This window comes from Pecten maximus, chromosome 19 (genome assembly GCF_902652985.1).
Source record: "Pecten maximus chromosome 19, xPecMax1.1, whole genome shotgun sequence".
Classification (NCBI taxonomy): domain Eukaryota; kingdom Metazoa; phylum Mollusca; class Bivalvia; order Pectinida; family Pectinidae; genus Pecten; species Pecten maximus.
In genome coordinates this window covers 22,317,061-22,329,772 of record NC_047033.1, presented here as the reverse complement: position 1 = coordinate 22,329,772, position 12,712 = coordinate 22,317,061, and the positions used below count along the sequence as shown (strand labels likewise).

Genomic DNA, 12,712 nt, shown 5'->3' with positions numbered 1-12,712 from the left:
GGAGGTGGAGGTCGTAGAGGTCATGGTGACAGATAAACGGTAGGAGAAGGAGGAGGTCGTAGAGGAAGTAGAGGTCACAGTGACAGATGGACAGTAGGAGGAGGAGGAGGAGGTCGTAGAGGTCACGGTTACCGATAAAGGGTAGGAGGAGGAGGTCGTAGAGGAAGTAGAGGTCACAGTGACAGATGGACAGTAGGAGGAGGAGGAGGTCATAGAGGAAGTAGAGGTCACGGTGACAGATAAACAGTAGGAGGAGGTGGAGGTTGGAGAGGAAGTAGAGGTCACGGTGACAGATGGACAGTAGGAGGAGGTGGAGGTCGTAGAGGAAGTAGAGGTCACGGTGACAGATAAACTGTGGGAGGAGGTGGAGGTCGTAGAGGAAGTAGAGGTCACGGTTACCGATAAAGGGTAGGAGGAGGAGGTCGTAGAGGAAGTAGAGGTCACGGTTACTGATAAAGGGTAGGAGGAGGTGGTCGTAGAGGAAGTAGAGGTCACGGTTACCGATAAAGGGTAGGAGGAGGTGGAGGTCGTAGAGGAAGTAGAGGTCACGGTTACTGATAAACCATAGGAGGAGGTGGTTGTTGTAGAGGAAGCTGAATCATTAATTACAGCAGTAATTGTGGAGGTAATGGTTGATGGAAGAGAATTGGGGATCAGTAAGCTGGACTGCGATATACTTAAATATATATGTATAATGCAGTAGCGATGGAAGGATGGAAGCCCTCTGTTGGAACTGCAAGAGGATTCAGAGCAAGAATGTGCATGCCTTGAAACCATTAATGATAATGGAAGATAATTCCTTACAATTAATGAGATGAATGCCGATCCAAAATCAGAAGTTGTGGCCTTACCTAGAATGTCATCATGCTGTAACATTGAGACCATGCAGTGATGCCGATGTCTTCCCTTTGACGACCACCATTGGTGACATTGTCCTACCAGTGCCATGATGGTAATATTGGTCCTGTTGTCCAAAACCCTTCCCACAGAATTCTTTGACCTATTTTCTGGAATGACTTTCACTAGTGTATGATGGAACTGCTTCCCAGTTTGATCACAATTCCAAATGACCTCTGGCTTGTTTTTCATATCAAATTCCTTAATGATAGTCTCTAAGTCCTTGAAATATTTTTCTAAGACAGTAGGGTCTGACATTGTGGCCCTATATGACTCAATTTCTCAAGTTTTCTTATTGATTTAACCGGGTGTCTTTTCTTGATTCTCTTCCACCATCCTTTATCTAGATTAGCATTTTTGATGTTACCTTCATCTGTTTTCATCAGTATTCCCATACGCTGCATTAGTCGCCATTTAATCTCCATCCCTCTCTTGGACATATCTATTGCGTGTTAACAATCTTTTGTTCAACATCTGCAGGTAGAGATGGTGCGTTCCAGGTTTAGTAGACAGGCCCGAACGTCCAGAAATCTTGTCTCCTCTGGTTAACTTGAGTTACAAATGTAGGAACAGAATACATCTGGGCTGCTGTATAGATAAACTGCTATTTTCCACAGCTTTCATGGCCTTTACTAAATTTTCGTGGTCATATTTGATAGTGTTCCCTCTCGGTTTTCGTGGTCATATTTGATAGTGTTCCCTCTGGTTTTTCCTAGACATATTTGATAGTGTTCCCTCTCGGTTTTCGTGGTCATATTTGATAGTGTTCCCTCTTGGTTTTCCTGGACATATTTGAAAGTGTTCCCTCTTGGTTTCCTGGACATATTAATAGTGTTCCCTCTCGGTTTTCCTGGACATATTTGATAGTGTTCCCTCTCAGTTTTCGTGGTCATATTTGATAGTGTTCCCTCTCAGTTTTCCTGGACATATTTGATAGTGTTCCCTCTCGGTTTTTGTGGACATATTTGATAGTGTTCCCTCTCGGTTTTTGTGGTCATATTTGATAGTGTTCCCTCTTGTTTTTCCTGAACATATTTGATAGTGTTCCCTCTCGGTTTTCGTGGTCATATTTGCTAGTGTTCCCTCTTGGTTTTCCTGGACATATTTGATAGTGTTCCCTCTCGGTTTTTGTGGTCATATTTGATAGTGTTCCCTCTTGGTTTTCCTGGACATATTTGATACTGTTTCCCTCTCGGTTTTTGTGGTCATATTTGATAGTGTTCCCTCTTGTTTTTCCTGAACATATTTGATAGTGTTCCCTCTCGGTTTTCCTGGACATATTTGATAGTGTTCCCTCTCGGTTTTCGTGGTCATATTTGATAGTGTTCCCTCTCGATTTTCCTGGGCATAATTTATTTGATAGTATTCCCTCTTGATTTACATAATGTAATAATGTATGTTCATATTTCTTGGCATCCTTTATTCCCTTCTTTAATGCCTATTACATTTGTAATAAGTGTTCATTAGGTTTTAATTATACACACATAATGTGTCTATGAGTATAAGATAAAATTTTTAACACATTTTTATTGTAAATTATTAAACCTTTAAGCTGTTAGTAAATCATTTCAATAGTTTAACATACTTTTTCAAGGAGGGATTTATTATTCAGCTGTTTTTTTAAATCGAAGATTAAGACATTTTAAGCAAGCTGTCCCAGTTTAAATGCCCTTGAATCTATATGGCAGGTTAACTTGGACACTGTATTAATATGTAAAAAACTTAAATTTATTTTTATATAAATTTAATTTTTCTATTAAATAACGTTTTTTTCAATTCATTTGAATTTTCTAAACAGGATAATCATGTTCAATAATTGTTCATATCAGCACTTGTACCTGTTTTCCTTTAAAAGCTTATCTGCTATGACAGGATTGTCATTCTACAAAATAGACATTTTTCAATCCAAAGTTGAAACAGCCAGCTCCGCCTCCTTGTTTAGAATATATGGATGTAACTATATGTCAAGGGATTGAGTACACAGCAGGAACCGATACATGTGTTAAGTGTCCAACCAGACTGAGTTTACCTGGATTGCCCCTACTTTCTACTGAATAAGTATAATACAATAGTTCCAGGATCTTTAAAGCCAGATGAATGTTAAGGCCCATGGACCTCTTGTTTGAACTGTACTACATATGGGGGTAGAAAACACATATTTATGTTTATTTGGCCTGACATCCTGACATCCTTCATGTACTACAGGTAGGGATAGGAAACATATATTTGTGTTTATCCTGATATCCCTACATGTACTACAGGTAGGGATAGGAAACATATATTTGTGTTTATTTAGCCTGATTCATTATAGGTGATTTAGCCTGATTCCTTATAGGTCGTTCTGACATCCGTTCAGCAACATGGCTTGCTAATGACATTGAGGATCCAAGTCTGTGCACTTTGTGAAGGAATCAATAGCCTTGCCCTGACACCAGGTCCTCCGAAGACGACCACAAAGGTTCTTCAGTCATCCTCTTGTCACGCAGGACCAGGTTAAATTGGCAGGTCGCCTACACCAAATATTCCTGAACATGAATACTGGTGAATTTAAACCAGTCAAATTAACCTGTTAATACCATCACTGCCCATTTTACCTGTACAGCTATGTTGTATCAGACACTAGAGATCATGTAGATTGGAGATTAAATATTTATATATGTCGGTTAAAATTAGACTGGCATCTGTTATAGCCTGTTGATTGTTGCTGAATGGGGTGCATTTAGGTAATCCATTAGGCGATTTTAAATACAAACATATACTCTTTCAGCCTTTTCATTAATAATCCATAATTTTATTTTTAGTTTAGAACACTTATATAATGATTTAGATCCAGTTTTTTTTTATGTTTTATATAACTGCTATACCATGAGTGGGTTTAACATCATTATTAGAAAGGTGTCTTGTGACATGGTAATGCTTTATGGCTTTAAAACCTATCTCAGGGGTCATCAACTTACCTGATTCTATAGGGTATATCTGACTTCTGTAGGGAGCTACAACTGTGACCTCTGTAGGGAGGTATAACTGTGACCTCTGTAGGGAGGTATAACTGACCTCTATAAGGAGGTATAACTGTGACCTCTGTAGGGAGGTACAACTGAGATCTCTGTAGGGAGGTACAACTGTGACCTCTGTAGGGAGGTATAACTGTGATCTCTGTAGGGAGGTATAACTGACCTCTGTAGGGAGGTATAACTGTGACCTCTGTAGGGAGGTACAACTGTGACCTCTGTAGGGAGGTACAACTGTGACCTCTGTAGGGAGGTACAACTGTGACCTCTGTAGGGAGGTATTACTGTGACCTCTGTAGGGAGCTATAACTGTGACCTGTGTTGTGAGGTTTAACTGGGATCTATGTAGGGAGGTATATAACTGACCTCTGTAGGGAGGTATATCTGTGACCTCTGAAGGGAGGTATACATGTGACCTCTGTAGGGAGGTACAACTGTGACCTCTGTAGGGAGGTATATTTGTGACCTTGTAGGGAGGCATAAATGTGACCTCTGTAGGGAGGTATAAATGTGACCTCTGTAGGGAGGTGTAACTGTGACCTCTGTAGGGAGGTATACATGTGACCTGTAGGGAGGTAAAACTGTGATCTCTGTAGGGAGGTATAACTGTGATCTCTGTAGGGAGGTATAACTGTGATCTCTGTAGGGAGGTATAACTGTGATCTCTGTAGGGAGGTATAACTGTGATCTCTGTGGGGAGGTACAACTGTGATCTCTGTAGGGAGGTATAACTGTGATCTCTGTAGGGAGGTATAACTGTGATCTCTGTAGGGAGGTATATCTGTGATCTCTGTAGGGAGGTATATCTGTATAATCTTTTTCATCAAATAACAATATATAGAAGTAAATGAGTTTCAAGAGTCATTAAAATCAAATGTCTCTTTAATTACTTTATTGTATTTGTATACTGGGAGTAGACCTGTTTTGAAATCTGATTGGTTACATAGTTTTCATGACACAACATCGTTTACCTATGTTCTCTTAGCAAACATGCATTGGAATTCAACAGGCATCGATCAATTAAAGGATAGTCTGTAAATACATTATGCTAATTGTTCCTAGCCTGATTTTGTGACGTATTGAGATGCTAGGTGACATTAGTAAATGGTCCGAGTAGTTCCTCTCATATTAACCCTGTATATAAATACACACACACAGTTAAACAGCAAAACTCTATAGGAAGCTAAAACCAGCTGACACAATTGTCTTGGGGATTTTCATACTTGTTCCATGCCTAACTTACTATGAATCCAATAAAAGCAGAAGCTCTGGGTAAAAATCAATATAGCCTATACGCATTTGTTTCAGTGATCCTGATTGGCTAAAATCTCTCATTTGAATTCGCCATATTGATTTTTTAGCCTTTTGGAACCATGGATGTGAGGCTCACAATACCCTTATATGGCATAGGGCTACTGAGTAGAGTGTTCCATTGAGGGAGATGTTTACTATAGTTCACGACATCAGTTGATAACTCCGTTGTCACAGGCTGGGACCAAAGTGTAGTGTCTGGTAGCATTGACCTTTTCAGACTGACCAGGACCTTAAAGGTGGACAACGTACCAGTAAACAGTGTGAAATTTCCAGGAATATTGTGAATATTTATATCCTATGTATATATTTTGGATGTCTTTTAGATTGGGAACGGATTTCAGTCATTGACAGTGTTAACATTCACGGATGGAATACTTCATCATGGGTAAAAAAACTTTTTTGTTTTTATCAAAATATTTGATATCTTATTTCATGAATTGATTGTCCTTGTAGGACATTTTAAGGTTCAAAATTTGGACATTACAATGAAAATAATTATACTGTTATACACTGACAGAAATTCAGTGTCAGTGTGATAGTATTACTGACTTACCATACATTCCTTTAACCAAATCGTCACATTTAACCAATATAAATCCAGAGTTTACATTACTGGTGGGTTAACTTGCCTGATGTCAACCAAGAGAGTTGTGATTGTGGAAGTGTAGGGAACAGGAATGACATTGTCAGCAGTTTTAACACGTCTCCTCCTCTCTTATCACACCTCAACAGGCCAATGACACTCCATGTGTTGGGCAACAATATACTGATTATCAGGTCATGAAGAGGAGGATTTTCCATAGCTTGGCACTGGAGATCCTTTTTACTATTGATACTGTATATAACAGTTTGTGTAAGGCCCAGCAATTGACAATATCTGGTGTATTGATATGTTTGATAAAGCTAGCAGACACATCAGGAATGGTCATCATTCACTCTCACAAGTATGGACAGTGTAAATGCCTATCAAAGAAAATATGTATATATATTATATATCAGATCAAGGTCATACCCTGTATGTATCAGATTAAGGTCATATCCTGTATGTGTCAGATCAAGGTCATACCCTGTATGTATCAGATTAAGGTTGTATCCTGTATGTGTCAGATTAAGGTTGTACCTGTATGTGTCAGATTAAGGTTGTACCCTGTATGTATCAGATTAAGGTTGTACCCTGTATGTGTCAGATTAAGGTTGTACCCTGTATGTGTCAGATCAAGGTCATACCCTGTATGTGTCAGATTAAGGTTGTACCCTGTATGTGTCAGATTAAGGTTGTACCCTGTATGTGTCAGATTAAGGCTGTATCCTGTATGTGTCAGATTAAGGTCATACCCTGTATGTGTCAGATTAAGGTTGTACCATGTATGTGTCAGATCAAGGTCATATCCTGTATGTGTCAGATTAAGCTTGTACCCTGTATGTGTCAGATTAAGGTCATACCCTGTATGTGTCAGATTAAGGTCATACCCTGTATGTGTCAGATTAAGGTCACACCCTGTATGTGTCAGATTAAGGTCATACCCTGTATGTGTCAGATTAAGGTTGTACCTGTATGTGTCAGATTAAGGTTGTACCTGTATGTGTCAGATTAAGGTTGTACCCTGTATATGTCAGATCAAGGTCATACCCTGTATGTGTCAGATTAAGGTTGTATCCTGTATATGTCAGATCAAGGTCATACCCTGTATGTGTCAGATTAAGGTTGTACCCTGTATGTGTCAGATTAAGGTCATACCCTGTATGTGTCAGATTAAGGTTGTACCATGTATGTGTCAGATCAAGGTCATATCCTGTATGTGTCAGATTAAGGTTGTACCCTGTATGTGTCAGATTAAGGTTGTACCCTGTATGTGTCAGATTAAGGTCATACCCTGCATGTGTCAGATTAAGGTTGTATCCTGTATATGTCAGATCAAGGTCATACCCTGTATGTGTCAGATTAAGGTCATACCCTGTATGTGTCAGATTAAGGTCATAACCTGTATGTGTCAGATTAAGGTTTTACCCTGTATGTGTCAGATTAAGGTTGTATCCTGTATATGTCAGATCAAGGTCATACCCTGTATGTGTCAGATTAAGGTTGTATCCTGTATGTGTCAGATTAAGGTCATATCCTGTATGTGTCAGATTAAGGTCATACCCTGTATGTGTCAGATTAAGGTTGTATCCTGTATGTGTCAGATTAAGGTCATACCCTGTATGTATCAGATTAAGGTTGTACCTGTATGTGTCAGATTAAGGTTGTACCTGTATGTATCAGATTAAGGTTGTACCTGTATGTGTCAGATTAAGGTTGTACCCTGTATGTGTCAGATTAAGGTTGTACCCTGTATGTGTCAGATTAAGGTTGTACCCTGTATGTGTCAGATTAAGGTTGTATCCTGTATGTATCAGATTAAGGTTGTACCTGTATGTGTCAGATTAAGGTTGTACCCTGTATGTGTCAGATTAAGGTTGTACCATGTATGTGTCAGATTAAGGTTGTACCATGTATGTGTCAGATTAAGGTTGTACCTGTATGTGTCAGATTAAGGTTGTACCTGTATGTGTCAGATTAAGGTTGTACCCTGTATGTGTCAGATTAAGGTCATACCCTGTATGTGTCAGATTAAGGTTGTACCTGTATGTGTCAGATTAAGGTCATACCCTGTATGTGTCAGATTAAGGTTGTACCCTGTATGTGTCAGATTAAGGTCATATCCTGTATGTGTCAGATTAAGGTCATATCCTGTATGTGTCAGATTAAGGTTGTACCCTGTATGTGTCAGATTAAGGTCATACCCTGTATGTGTCAGATTAAGGCTGTATCCTGTATGTGTCAGATTAAGGTCATACCCTGTATGTGTCAGATTAAGGTTGTACCTGTATGTGTCAGATTAAGGTTGTACCTGTATGTGTCAGATTAAGGTTGTACCTGTATGTGTCAGATTAAAGTTGTATCCTGTATGTGTCAGATTAAGGTTGTACCTGTATGTGTCAGATTAAGGTTGTACCCTGTATATGTCAGATTAAGGTTGTTACCTGTATGTGTCAGATTAAGGTCATACCCTGTATGTGACAGATTAAGGTTGTACCTGTATGTGTCAGATTAAGGTCATACCCTGTATGTGTCAGATTAAGGTTGTATCCTGTATATGTCAGATTAAGGCTGTATCCTGTATGTGTCAGATTAAGGTTGTACCCTGTATGTGTCAGATTAAGGTTGTACCCTGTATGTGTCAGATTAAGGTCATACCCTGTATGTGTCAGATTAAGGTTGTACCCTGTATATGTCAGATTAAGGTTGTACCTGTATGTGTCAGATTAAGGTTGTATCCTGTATATGTCAGATTAAGGTTGTACCTGTATGTGTCAGATTAAGGTCATACCCTGTATGTGTCAGATTAAGGTTGTACCTGTATGTGTCAGATTCAGGTTGTACCATGTATGTATCCCTAATTACCAAATATATAACCCTCTGATGGTTGACAGGAAATTTCCTACAGTCTGAGCTAATATGAATATCTTATATTATGTAACATGACCATTCAAAACTATCCCATCAAATCCCCTGGGACAGACTGTCACACTGGGCAATATAGGGGAAAGAGATATACTGTATCATCTACAAATGACTCTGACCCCTGGGACAGACTGTCATACTGGCCAATATAGGGGAAAGAGATATACTGTATTCATCTACAAATGACTCTGACCCCTGGGACAGACTGTCACACTGGCCAATATAGGGGAAAGAAATATACAAATGAATTCATCTACAAATGACTCCGACCCCTGGGACAGACTGTCACACAGCTGGCCAATATAGGGGAAAGAGATATACTGTATTCATCTACAAATGACTCCGACCCCTGTGACAGACTGTCACACTGGCCAATATAGGGGAAAGAGATATACTGTATTCATCTACAAATGACTCCGACCCCTGGGACAGACTGTCACACTGGCCAATATAGGGGAAAGAGATATACTGTATCATCTACAAATGACTCTAACCCCTGGGACAGACTGTCACACTGGCCAATATAGGGGAAAGAGATATACTGTATTCATCTACAAATGACTCCGACCCCTGGGACAGACTGTCACACTGGCCAATATAGGGGAAAGAGATATACTGTATTCATCTACAAATGACTCCGACCCCTGGGACAGACTGTCACACTGGCCAATATAGGGGAAAGAAATATACAAATGAATTCATCTACAAATGACTCCGACCCCTGGGACAGACTGTCACACTGGCCAATATAGGGGAAAGAAATATACTGTATTCATCTACAAATGACTCCGACCCCTGGGACAGACTGTCATACTGGCCAATATAGGGGAAAGAGATATACTGTTTTCATCTACAAATGACTCCGACCCCTGGGACAGACTGTCACACTGGCCAATATAGGGGAAAGAAATATACTGTATTCATCTACAAATGACTCCGACCCCTGGGACAGACTGTCATACTGGCCAATATAGGGGAAAGAGATATACTGTATTCATCTACAAATGACTCTAACCCCTGGGACAGACTGTCACACTGGCCAATATAGGGGAAAGAAATATACTGTATCATCTACAAATGACTCTGACCCCTGGGACAGACTGTCATACTGGCCAATATAGGGGAAAGAGATATACTGTATTCATCTACAAATGACTCTGACCCCTGGGACAGACTGTCACACTGGCCAATATAGGGGAAAGAAATATACAAATGAATTCATCTACAAATGACTCCGACCCCTGGGACAGACTGTCACACTGGCCAATATAGGGGAAAGAAATATACTGTATTCATCTACAAATGACTCCGACCCCTGGGACAGACTGTCATACTGGCCAATATAGGGGAAAGAGATATACTGTTTTCATCTACAAATGACTCCGACCCCTGGGACAGACTGTCACACTGGCCAATATAGGGGAAAGAAATATACTGTATTCATCTACAAATGACTCCGACCCCTGGGACAGACTGTCATACTGGCCAATATAGGGGAAAGAGATATACTGTATTCATCTACAAATGACTCTAACCCCTGGGACAGACTGTCACACTGGCCAATATAGGGGAAAGAAATATACTGTATCATCTACAAATGACTCTGACCCCTGGGACAGACTGTCATACTGGCCAATATAGGGGAAAGAGATATACTGTATTCATCTACAAATGACTCTGACCCCTGGGACAGACTGTCATACTGGCCAATATAGGGGAAAGAGATATACTGTATCATCTACAAATGACTCTAACCCCTGGGACAGACTGTCACACTGGCCAATATAGGGGAAAGAGATATACTGTATCATCTACAAATAACTCCGACCCCTGGGACAGACTGTCACACTGGCCAATATAGGGGAAAGAGATATACTGTATCATCTACAAATGACTCTGACCCCTGGGACGACTGTCATACTGGCCAATATAGGGGAAAGAGATATACTGTATTCATCTACAAATGACTCCGACCCCTGGGACAGACTGTCATACTGGCCAATATAGGGGAAAGAGATATACTGTATCATCTACAAATAACTCCGACCCCTGGGACGACTGTCATACTGGCCAATATAGGGGAAAGAGATATACTGTATTCATCTACAAATGACTCTGACCCCTGGGACAGACTGTCATACTGGCCAATATAGGGGAAAGAGATATACTGTATTCATCTACAAATGACTCCGACCCCTGGGACAGACTGTCATACTGGCCAATATAGGGGAAAGAGATATACTGTATCATCTACAAATAACTCCGACCCCTGGGACGACTGTCATACTGGCCAATATAGGGGAAAGAGATATACTGTATCATCTACAAATAACCTCCTTTCATTTTGGCAGAATTATCAATTTTAGAATACATTTAGTAAGCTAGATAAATACCATATTCATCCACAGATAGCCCTGTCCACAAATAACTTCCCTTCTTCATTTTTGCACTTCTTTATTTTATACTAGTGCATGTAATTATGTTCAAGTTCAGGTTCACTAATACTAATCCCTCGGCCGAATTCCCAGATTTTAATACTAAACATTTACACAAGGCGTAATATTTGAGGATCAACACGGTACTCCTCATCCATCGAGGACACTATAATATAGTTATGATTTTAGTGATATGATCTGTTGACATCTATTCCCAATGTGTGTTACCCTATTTACATCTATATATATACACAATGCCTATTGTATCAGCTGATCACCTTATTGTTTACAAAATCTACCTTGTCTTGGTGTTTAGTGTTGTTACCAACCAGCAGTCATATGACCGAATGAGCTGGATATATTTAAGAATGATATAAGACTTGTGTACCTGGTCCCTTTTAAAATGTGTGGATTTTCAGTTTACCTTAACAAGTTATACCTGTATGTTTATAGGTACACACATACTTCCCAATACACACCTGAGTATTCACCTGGAGAGGACATATAAATCAGTCAATCAACTTGTGAGAATCAATGTTTACTACTGTTTTTGTGATTTAATGAAAGTTTGGAAATTTGATGTCCTACAACTTGAGTGTTAAGACAATGAGGATATGATTCAGTGTGTCAAGCTATGGAAATAATATCTGACATTGATCACAATAACAAACTACTTCATAGGATTTCCTGTGGTATGTACAAATCTACCTTCCTGAAGTAGGTCACTCAGGTATTTCATCAAACCTTTAAAAAGATGGATATTGGAATATGTGTACTCTATCAATCTGTTCATACATTTTCAGCTTTAATGGAAATAAATGCTTCTTCAATTAACTTCTGTTTTACAAGCCCTACAAATCCATATCTCTGATTTGGGTTTGAAATCTCTAGATTTAGATTTAGAGTTAAGGGTGTTTAAAGCTTATATGTTCCTCGACTCTGACTAGTGGTACTGTCTCTCGTTCCTGCAGTCCTCCATTATCTTATATTCCCTCTATCTATCACTCTCACCCTTGTTTATTCTTTGATACCTTATCCCTTGTCTTTAAACTTTTTCCATTGTCAGTAGCACTGTCTATGTTTTTCTTCTATCCCTCAAGTCTCCCTCTATCTATCACTCAATCCTGTTGTGTCTTTAATACCCAATCCCTTAGTCTATATCAACCTCCCCATCCCTCAGTAGTGTCTTTAATACCTAATCCCTTAGTCTATCAACCTCCTCTTCCCTCAGTAGTGTCTTTGATATCCAATCCCTTAGTCTATCAACCTCCCCATCCCTCAGTAGTGTCTTTAATACCTAATCCCTTAGTCTATCAACCTCCTCTTCCCTCAGTAGTGTCTTTGATATCCAATTCCTTAGTCTATCAACCTCCTCTTCCCTCAGTAGTGTCTTAATTTAATACCCAATGCCTTAGTCTATATCAACCTCCACATCCCTCAGTAGTGTTTTTAATACCCAATCCCTTAGTCTATCAACCTCCCCTTCCCTCAGTAGTGTCTTAATTTAATACCCAATGCCTTAGTCTATATCAACCTCCACATCCCTCAGT

At 39.6% G+C, this 12,712-nt stretch overlaps 1 protein-coding gene across 3 annotated transcripts in view; it reads left to right on the top strand.

Annotated features, from left to right (window-relative positions):
- The window catches only part of LOC117317384 (mitogen-activated protein kinase kinase kinase 13-A-like), a 187,298-nt gene that overhangs the window by 85,103 nt on the left and 89,483 nt on the right, over window positions 1-12,712 (top strand). The window contains exon 1 of one of the 3 annotated variants that reach the window (XM_033872191.1): window positions 11,644-11,854. The exons of the other annotated variants lie outside the window; for them this stretch is intronic. The gene's annotated coding sequence lies outside the window, so the exon portion shown is untranslated. Of the gene's footprint in view, window positions 1-11,643; window positions 11,855-12,712 lie in introns of those variants that run through there. 3 annotated transcript variants of the gene reach the window in all.